Source organism: Anarhichas minor, unplaced genomic scaffold (genome assembly GCF_050575085.1).
Source record: "Anarhichas minor isolate MPS153535 unplaced genomic scaffold, ASM5057508v1 ptg000033l, whole genome shotgun sequence".
Lineage (NCBI taxonomy): Eukaryota > Metazoa > Chordata > Actinopteri > Perciformes > Anarhichadidae > Anarhichas > Anarhichas minor.
This window is the reverse complement of record NW_027466479.1, coordinates 2617847-2628943: the sequence shown is the minus strand read 5'-3', so window position 1 is coordinate 2628943 and position 11097 is coordinate 2617847. Positions and strand designations below refer to the sequence as shown.

Below are 11097 nucleotides of genomic sequence, written 5' to 3'. Positions count from 1 at the left end.
ATTTCAATATGCTAAGTAGGTCAGCAACTCCACCGATGGTACCAATGGCTCTCTATTGTCTCTGCACAAGTGGCAACATCTACGTAAATCCAAATCCAAATTGAACATTCGCTATTCGTTTCATTCACATCTCGAGACAAAGGTGTTCTTGTCGTGTCTTTTAATGAGCTGCTACAGCTAAGATAATTGACAATAGTTACACGACCCATGTTCAAGTCGTTCACACTGTCTTTGATTACTCAGAGCTGGCGGAATAGGTTAAAGTAGGACAACGCATTTCCTCGACCTGCAATGAGTTGTGTGCAGCTGGTCGGTTATCACATTCCGCTCCTATCGATGACAATGCTTCTGAACAGCGGCACATTGACAGTGCAGGCTGAGTTGTCTTTGTCAGGACATTTGGTGTGACGGCGCACAGAGACAGACAGGAGTCTTCAGAGGGACAACGTGGAGTGCATTGGTTTTGATTGGAGTAATCACGTTTCTTATCAGACACCCGCACTGCTGTCAAAGATGTGTTCGCCTGTCTTAGGTCTTTGTTATGCACGTGTACGCGTGCATATGACCCCGGTAGGTTTTAAAATGTAGCAAGCAGCTTTCTCTTGATCGTTGACTCCAGTCAAGGACACCGGGTGTTAACCTACGTCCACGTATTCATGTTGAACGCTTATGAAAACCTGGTTACGTTAGTGAATGTAAACGAACACATTGTTTCTTTAGCCCCATTTCAGATAACATGGCTTTCCATCCAGACCCAGACAACAACACTACTACGAACCAATCAGATCTCTCTCTGACTTCACCGCGGAAATAAGTGACCAATCCGCTGTCTCAGTGCTTCAGCGGAAAGTGCCAGAGGACCAATCAGCTGTCTGTCTGGATCTGCTGGAGAAACGAGCAGCCATTGAGCTGTCTGTCTAGCCGTCACGGAGTGTCTGCCTGACCAATGAGCAGTCCGTCTGGCTGCAGCGAGGGGGTGAGCGTCTGCCGAGGCCCAATCAGCAGCTCAGTGCTGCCTACCGGTGCCGGGGACTGGTGGTGAGGAGCCGCTGCAGCGCGTCAGGACCGGACCGTGAACCCGGAGACGGTACACATTGAGGCGAAAAGGAGACACAGGTGAGTCCGAGGATGTGTGCGAGGCCCGGCTCCGGCGGGAGATGTTTTGAAATGGCAGCGGCGGGATTCATGTCGCGGTAGGACGGCTAGTTGTTGTGTCGGTTTCCTGCCGGAGGATATGCCGATAGACAATAGAGCGGCTTTGCTTTGCTATTTATTGATGCGGGCTGACATGTTGGCGACCAGTAGCCGTCGCCTCGAACTGTTCATATCCATTTAAATGTCTGGAGTCGCAGCAGAAACATCGTTGCATATCTAAATCCTACCCGACTGTTTGTTTGTTGGTGATAACCGAACTGTTAACGGAGATATTGTGATTGCATTGTGATGGAAACGTTGTGCGGAATGCCTCCAATCCGTTTCATTGTTTGATCCAGAGTCTCTAGGGGTTAACTGAGACTGGAGAAAGAGCCAGGGTCCTCCACATACTTGTTAACGCTCTTTTTAAAGAGCACCGGGATCAGACGAGACCTTAGAACGGTTTTATTGAAGCAAAACAGTCGGAAGTGGCGGATTAAAACGCGCGAGGAGGAGGCCGGGGTCGCTGATGGCTCTCAGCAATTAGGTAGAAAAATCCGAAATGCATCAGCCATTTACTCAACTGGCTCCATATGCACCTAAATGGCTGCCTGGCGCCTGACAGCAGAACAACATTTTACTGTAAGGGCAAGGCTGTACTGAGGCCGAGCGGCTGGCTGTGTGCTGAGCGGCGGATTAACGGAGGTAGATGTCTACATGACGTTAGAGACCAAACGGGAATCAATATTTAATGTGTGCTGCCTATTATTCTGCAGTATACAGGATCTCTCGGGTCTGTTTGCCAGAACGGGTCTCTCCTCTGTTGCTACACTGCTCCTTGTGATTTACATGAGTCACATGCAGATGGAGGCACTTATGACTGCTATGTGTAGTCTTTGTGATGGGCTGTCTCTGACCATTGACAGTGGTTACATGAGGTAAAGAGAGGTGTTCCTCCACTACAAAATGTTACAAGAAATGTGCAACATATGGCTCATTTAAAGTCCCAGATAAGATGTAGTGTAGTTATGTCATGTACACCAGCTGTAGATAATGAAAGCCCAGAGTCCCAGGAAGGCTGTGTGCTGAAATGAGAAGTTGAGAGACAGCAGGAACGTGGCTGTCGTTGCTTTAACAGGAAACCTGCACCCCTTCACTGTCCTCAGCAGTAGATCACTTTCTACCAGCTGCTTGCTGCTGGTCCTGTCTCCTCTGTAGGTGAGCATTATTTGTATCTTTCCACAACAAGGCAACTACAAGTGCTTTACATCAGAGACTTTGAATTAGGGCATTGTGCTCACTTCACACATCTTCATCTGAGTGTGCAAGTAAAGTAGCCCCACAGCCTTTGGTTCTGTGTGAAAGTTGGCAGACCTTGATACACTCAGCCCTCCACTCACATTGTGGAAGTGGATGTGTATGAATGAAAGGTCCCTGCTGTTGAAGAGTGTGAATGAACTGTAGTATTCTCAATGATGGAGTCCTTCCCCTTCCTATTCCCAGCTCAGTCCCATGGCAGCCCCGGTAGCATACAGATGAAAGCTGCCATACTGTTATCACCTCAAGAGTATTGTGCTGTAACTGTTTATGAATATGCAGTGCAATTAGGGTTTGATGTTTTTAATCATAATTTAACTGGTCCATTTTGAAACAATGGCGATTATGATTGATTTAGTTCATAACCTATGTACCAGGACACCGGAATAGCTTGTGAAGCTATTTTAAGCTGGCTGTGCTCCTTTTTGATTTCTGTGTTGTAGAGCTACCACATCCCACATATTGATAATTGGGATAATGATAAATAAGCTGATATTCATTTTAAGAAATAAACACGTACAACATTAAGAGATACTTTAATAAGGAATCCTGTAGTCTTTTTATTGAAGAATACTGCTCACAGATGTGTGCTCAAGGGGACATTGGCCGTTGAAATATAAACGTGTTCGTGGTGGACACAATAGGCACTTGAGACACTGTTTCTAAATGTCAGAAATATTGTAGTCTATACTTAAAAAATGTTTTCACTGGAATCAGCTGATGTAATTTTTCCTATTGGACTTAAAGTAGCTGATCTTCATATATAATGACTATACAAACAACAATGGCAGTTACATTTAAAAAACATCCTTATCAGACGGGACATTATTACTATACTTCAACTTATATGCCAGATCAGGGTTTTTCAACCTTTTCTGAGCCGCGGTACATATTTTACATTAAAGAGATCCCGTGTCACACCAACAACCAAAAAAGTTGCAAAATTAAAGTTACCAGTTTCTCAGTTTGTGTACGCAGGCAAACAAAATAGTCCGTGTCCTTGTTGTGAAGTGACGGGTGTTTGGTGTGGAGAGGACGTTGAGCTTGCTCGGGACCATGGCGCTGTTGGAGAGCTTTCACACACACCAAGCATAACGGAGTCGGTGCAGATCCCCGGTGAACGTAAATCCAAATGAAGGATAACTTTCGCTGTATTTCCTCGAGCTCACTGTTTGTTCTTAATTTTGACCACCACTCATACGAGGCTCTTCATCTGGGTCAGAATGTTGTCCAGGGACCAGTTCAGTCTGCATTCTTCCTTTTCAAATATTTCTCCATCGCTGTTCATCTTGTCACCTCAACCTCTCCCGCGCATCATTTAATTCTACTGTTTTAAATTAACGAGCTAATTATTGTGCTACCTACTGCCACCCACTGGCATGGAAGAGAATTTATTACTTAGCCAGCCACTTTATGGCAGGCTCAGACGCTCAACAATGGCAAATTACTAGCAGCAACTAAATAATATTTAAGTGAAATTGGACATCTCCCCACGGCACACCTGACGATCTCTCAGCACAGTGGTTGAAAATCATCGCTAGACAAACGCGGTGCAAGAGTGCTCACCGTACCACAGGAAAACAGATGAGACGCGTCCTCGTCTCATCAAGACTTTAAATGTGCTGTGTTCAAATTTCAGAGCATCTATTCACAGCCCTCGATATGGTGACGGCTGAATTGGTGGCTAGCAGCTAATAGTGCTGAAAGCACTAATTGTGCAAACAATGTCAACAGTGCTGACAGAGCTTACAGTGTTTACCTGGGAGGGTGGGCGCTACGCTTCTGCGACGATGTCATCTGTAGCCGCTGTGAGCGGGGCACGCTTTCATGCACTAAAAGGCACACGTGGCCGGTCTGGCTATGTAAACAAGGCACAGCGAAACTCTGTTTTATTTTTTTTATTTTTACTGATTCTATGTTTCTGTGTATTACAAAACGGTCACAGTGGGCATCAAGTTAAGGCCTCTGTATGCTTATAACCAAGCTTTGTCAGATCATCCAACAGCACCTGGAACCTCCTGTCCAGGGTCAGATTCTGACAATCCAAAAATCCTGCGCACTGCATGCAGTGATCGCTCGGCTGCGTGGACATGTGAAGGTAGCCAAAGTCTAAAGTCTTCTCTCAAGCTCTCTTTTTTATATTCTTTACACATGTGAACAACCCAGCGCAACACGATGGCTGTCTGGAAGGTGTGTTGACACTACGATACTCAAAAGGCAGTTGGAGAGATCGGGTCGGCAGTGGGAGGCAGCCAGGTGGAGGCCATGACGGTAGCCATTCAGAAAACCTTTTACACAATCAAGGTCACATGACATGTTGTGCGACCTAGTTTGTGTCGAGCATTTGAAACTCTTGCATTTCTCCAATGTGGACCATTGAATTACATGTTGAGATGGCTACGGCCCAAAAGAAGAAGAGTTAAGTGTTCCAATAGCAGAACCTAAATCTTGCCAAGCTGAAAAATCCAAGATCTCACCGGCTGGTTTGGTGTATGATTTTTGTTGATTTGTTTTATTTTAAAGTGAATGGTGGCAAATCAAATTGCAAAGCCCTGAGTGAAAGAGGCCTGTACAATTTGAAATGTGCATGAATATCAAATTCATTTAAATAGAAAAATACCATCAGTACTCTCAATGATATAGCATACGAAAAGAGAAAATACCATTTTAAAGTCAGTGGTGTGGAGTAGGGATGGGCGTTCTACTCAACGATAATCACTGGGGACTATTCCATCGTTGCCTGGTAGTGTCTGGGACAGTAAGAACAAGGGAAAACTTCCCTACTCGTACATGTTGAGTGGGTACTGTGTCTGGATATAAAGACAGAACCTGTATCTCTTATCAACTCCTCATCTTATCCTTTTTCAAAACCGTGTATACTGTTCAACTGTCTTCAATCATCCATAGTCTTAACACTAGACATTGACATTCTGAGACGCTGTATCTTTATAAGTTCTTCCTCACCGAGGAGGCCATGGTAATGGTGTTGAGTACAGTTACAGAAGTGTGAAGACACAAGATAGCACCCGCCATCGGCCAAATGCAGGTGGTGGCCTTGTGTGGCCTTTGACTCGACCACACATAGTTGCATATCATTTCAATAATCAATATAATAATAATCTTTGGATAAATTGATCTTTAATGCCAGGACAGGTACTATTAAACATCAGGTCATGTAGTTTGGGGTGGGGAACTTTCTCTTCGATTATTTTATTATCCAATCGCAGATCAAATTAATTAGTTTAATCTCGCTCTCTGTAGCTTTGCTCAATGCCCCGCCCACAGCACTATCTGATTGGTTACACACAACAAGTGATAGCCTTTCAACACGACAGGCTAGTGGCTCCTTCAGTTAAAACTGGAGACACTGGATTGCAGCAGAACAACCTGAATGATGTCTTCACCGTGGTCTCTGAAGCTAGCTGCCACAGGGCAGTGAGTGAAGAAGTCCCCCTGCCCAAAGCTGCTCCACGCAGTACCGCTCAATGCTCGCTCCAAAGACAGAAAAAGCTGCCACCACTGGCTTCTTTGCCAATTCCCACTCTTTAAAAGTGTGACCTGCCCATTCAGATTTCTGTCAATGCTGCTTCCTTCTAAGAACTGGAAGGCTCCAGACTAACTTTTTAAAAATAATTTTACCACTGAAATGGATTTTCCCGAAAAGCAATTTCAACCAACCCCGAAGCCAGTGTGTAAACTCTCAAAAGTTCAAAAGAGTTTCCTTTGTTATTGTCGTCTTTACAAATTATTTGCATAAAAATACACAATTCAAATGATAAGGAAATTAATTACTTACCTGTAATAAAAAGAACTTCTTGCCATCAATTGTTACCATTATGTATTATAAGCAGGGCTCCAGACTGCCATTTGGTCCCAAACGTGATCATTACTACGTTCTGCTCTATCGCGTCTGCTCCATCTCTGCCTCCACAATGTCAAAAGTCAACTTGATGAGTGAATGTTGAGCAGTTGCTAGCATATTGGGAGGGTGGAGCTTGTGCTCTTCACAGCCCCATGCTGGCGACCCAGTATGCCTTGCGTAAAGACACGCCCCTACTTTACCTTTGATTGACTACTGGCTGCTAAACGCTAACCTTAGTCTAGCTATGATGCTAACCGGTGCTTCAAACTAGTACGGCGACTCAGCCACAGCAGCTCACATTTTAGTTTGAAGAGAGGATACCCATTCTGAATTTTTACATTTTTTACAGTTTTTGCATAATTCACCTGCATCATTTTTGAGGCAACAAATCAACTGTGTATATTTTGAACATTGGCAGTTTTATGCAAATTTATGGCGAATCAAAAATTTGCCCGCACATTTTTGGAGTTGAGAAGCTCAACTGGTGTAACATGGAGCTAGTGCCTGCTGGAGTCAGTAGGTTAGTGGGCCAGTCAGGCTTTATTTTAGACTAGTTCAGGTTCCGACACAGTTTCAATAATAATAATAGTAATAATATGTATTATTATTTTACATATTCAAATGTTTTTGTATTTATCAGAAGCTACCATAATAATAGTAATTATCAATAGTATATTTTTGTATATAACTGCAAAATGAGGAGAGAGGAGGGCGAGACAACGAGAGGTCCTAACTCAGACACCACTGATGATGGCAGACGGAGAGTTAAGCCAGTGTGCGTGCAGAGGACCGGTGCTTCGATCTCTGCTCTGCTAGTCCATGTCCATGTATTCTTGGGCACATCTTAACCCCAGATTACTGGAGAGATGCAGGAAATATCACCCAACCCTAGTTCATATCCCGTCAGAGTCAGGGGTCGAACCCTTCCAACCTTTCATTCATATCAAAGCCAATATTATCATTTACATTGACAAACCTAATAGGGCGAATCAGAACCCTCAGTATTTGGGCATGTCGTGAAAAAACAAGACGTGCTAAAGTCAGTCGGCTACATGATGTCATAATTATTGTAATGGTCATAATTAATCAATGTTGCATATCTTCTGCTTCTATGCTGTGTTCTGAGTGGGAGACCGCATGACGTTCATCTTCATGCCCACGCTGCAGTGACACAGATCCGGTGTGTTATGACGATTTATGCCAATTTATCCTGCCTTGTCCGAAAACCGAAGAAAGTCTATCAATTTAGTTTCCAAACAGGGGTAAGTGCTCCCCATAGTTATGCTGCACCTTTCGTCCTTAAAGCGAAACAATTTCTCCAAGTGCGGATGGGATATAACAATCTGGAAAATGGTTGACTGGGCTAGATCAACTCAAACATTTCACGTCAGAAGATGTTTGAAACATGAACGTTTTGGCCAGGTGGAAACAATACAGTTGCACCACCTCAATGATGCCGGTGAGCAAGATTATGGCACTGCCAGTTATCTCCGGTTTGAGTTCATATTGCTTTAGTGATGGGAAAGTCCAGAGTAACCATCCCCAGACTCGAGCTTACAGCAGCCACTTTAGCTGTACCAGTTGATCAGATGTTACGCTCCGAGTTACAGCTGAACAGCCAGTAAACTTAAATACATCTGCAATAAGACCAAGAGATTCCACACCTTTGTGGCCAATAGGATTGCTGCTATTCATGACTTGTCAAGAGAGACTCAGTGGAAGCAACCCTGCAGATGATGCTTTACTGGGATTGAACATTGAAGTGTGAAAGATGGCTACAAAGACCAGATGTTCTGCTAAAGGTGGAATCTCAGTGGCCTCAGAACCCAGACAAAATGTCACAAAGTTATCTTCAGATGATCTCGATGTGATTGTGAACACGAGTATTGAGGGGAAAGTCCCAGCAGTGAGCTGATTGAGTACTGCTCAGACTGGAGCAGCCTGAAAAAAGCTGTAGCTTGGATATTGCAGTTGAAAAGTTAGAGATCACTCAAAGAAGAAAGATGACAAATGCTGGATTGCTGCTGAGTAATGATAAATCACTGAAGCAACTGTGGAAGATATGTAAAATAACCAAAGGGCCATGTGGGGGGCATATTTCCATACTCTATTACAGGGGTATTCAATTAAAGTTCCAATAAGTTCCAATATATATATGGCACTATTTAGTGATATATATATAATTATTATTTTTATTTTTTTCCAAGAAGCCTATTAGTAGCAATGTCTCTATGTAGTCAACAACTGTCAAATCAAATAAAGAAAGTACACATCAATTATATTTTAACAACTATTATTCTCAGTTTTCAAATTTAACTGGATGGATTATAAATAATATAGAAATAAATGTTCTTCTCGTTTCAAGTAAAATAATATCTGAATTAAAGAATAACTGGCATGACAGAAAGCTTTTGAAAAATGTGCATCTTAAAATAAAGTAATTCATTTTAGAAAAATGAATTTCACTGAATTGTCCTGCAGCTTTAAACTCAGTTCATTCAGGTGTGAAGTGATGTCAATCAAAAAAGCCACAATATTATATTTTTCTCATCTTGTAATAAGATAAATCAGTGAGCATGGACTTTTTCTGTGGTTATTAAACTACTTGTTTCAGCTCTATTCTCTCTGGTAACATCATTGTTGTGAAGTGAATTCATGTGTTAGGATTCTGATCATATTGGGCTCTTAGGTTTATTTTCTGTGTCTTCATTTCAGATGTGAGTGGGTACGTTTGCTCAAAAGAGTTGTGCTTTGTCTCGTAGTGGCGCTTCACATTACTGCTTTTATTAAACGTCACGGTCTCTGAACATGTGAGACACACTGGTTTCAAACTGTCCGTGGGAAGAAGTCACTTACAGGAGTCTGTCCATTAATGGTTAAAGACTCTGGTCTCTCTGACCACTTTTCTCTCTTTGGAGAACGTCATGTGAAATAACTTCTCTGACTTAATTATTCTCCTGCTCATCGTTGTTTCCTCGTCTCCCCCCGTATGTGTACATCTCACTCAAGTCAGGAAACTTGTCAGAATACTCATATTTGATTGGCTGAGCTGCATCACGTGATGTGATTTGCACCGCATTGGCCGGCGTGTTTCCTGCACCGCTGAACAAGTGCCGTAAATGCTGAAAAAGCTGCGGCGGTTAAAATAGAAGCGCTCCGTCAAAATTTTATAATTATCAATTATCTATCGGTTTTAGGTCCTGGGTCCGGATCCGGACCGCGGTCCGCCTTTAGGGACCCCTGCTCTATTTCAACATCTTTCTTGAGTTCTGGGGTAGCGTATTTTGTTGAGTTTTTTTGCTGCATTATACGATGACATGGCCTGCAAATCAAACTGTACAGAACAAAGTGAACTTAAATGAAGTGTTCAATTTGATGTTTTTGGAGGAAATTAATTGACTCCCAATCGTTAAATGATGGATAGAAAGCCCACTAACTAATAGGTAATAGTTGTCTTTTTGAGTCTTACGTTCTGACTTTTTATCCTTATGCACATGATTATTATGAGAGTATGTGGGAATGTATGGAATTGTATAATCATGTTTTATAATACTCATGTTTTGATGTGTAACCAATCTGAAGACCTTGGAGTCTGTATGCATCACTTGTCATGTTAGAGAGAAATCTGCATAATCGACTCTTAATTAGAAAGCCCATTTTGGAGTGGGTGTGGGTAATGCCTGTAATGATGTTCAATGAATGCATAAAGGAAGGAGTGGTGTGTTACTGTAGTACGATGAGAGGGGAGTGTGCAATGTTTCATTATTGTCAGTCAGTTGTAGAAATGGCCCAGCAGTCAGTGACAGTGCAGCTGTGACTAACAGCTGGTGAATAAGCAGTGTGCACATCATTGCTGTGCTGCATTTAGTCAGGTGCTGCACAAGGTCACCTAGTCAACTAGTCTGAATGCAATCGTCCAAATGACACTGTACACAGCCAGCATCAGGGCCTCTCTGCAGCGGTGTCTGATGAAAAGACGACAAATGATCCGTATGAAAGGTGGACAACACTACAATACTAAGATGAGAAGCTGAAGAAACACCTGTTGGTATACACACACTGTGCAATGGATGTTCTTGTAATCTGCACACTGTTTCCTGGTAAGGACCTACCTAGGCTGACGGCCACTGTTTCAGAACATGTTAACCCTTTCAACGGGTGGGCCGTCTGGCCCTCTCCTGGTGCGCAGCGGTGCAGTGCGCAGAGTCCGGCTCACGTTTTTGTAAAATAATATATTCATGGTCGGCCTATATAATTGGATTAGAATTAGCGATGCATTAATGTGTCTATCACTTTACTGTTGCAGCCGGTAAAGGAGGAGCTAATTTGAACTACTTTATGTACTTAATAATTAGACTATGTACTACTTAATACAACATAAATCATGAGTTGATATATATTTTGTATTAAGAATCTGTAAAGTAGCCTAACTAGTTATTAGTTACTATACAACAAATGTAGTAAAGTTAAAAGTACAATCTTTCCCTCTGAGATGAAGTGGTCTAGAAGTATAAAAATGACATAAAATGGAAATCCAAAGTAAGTTATAAGTACCTCATATTTGTACCTGTACATTGCTTGAGTACCCTGCTTGAACAAGAGCAAAGTTCTTCATAGATCTAGCCTCTTAATTTAGCTCTCACCAGATTGATCTACAACTGGAATCGTATTATCAGTCACATTATTATTACTGATACTGTTACTGCTTTTTATTTATTATTCTATGTTATTAGTAGTTGTAACCCATCATTATTCTGTTTATAATGGACTGTACTTGTATATCT

General features: G+C 42.4%; 1 protein-coding gene across 2 annotated transcripts in view; it reads left to right on the top strand.

The window, feature by feature from the left end:
• Positions 1-1019: 1019 nt before the first annotated feature.
• The window catches only part of gatad2b (GATA zinc finger domain containing 2B), a 50352-nt gene continuing 40274 nt past the window's right edge, over positions 1020-11097 (top strand). For both annotated transcript variants that reach the window (XM_076106063.1, XM_076106062.1), the window contains exon 1: positions 1020-1116. The gene's annotated coding sequence lies outside the window, so the exon portion shown is untranslated. The remainder of the gene's footprint in view (positions 1117-11097) is intronic.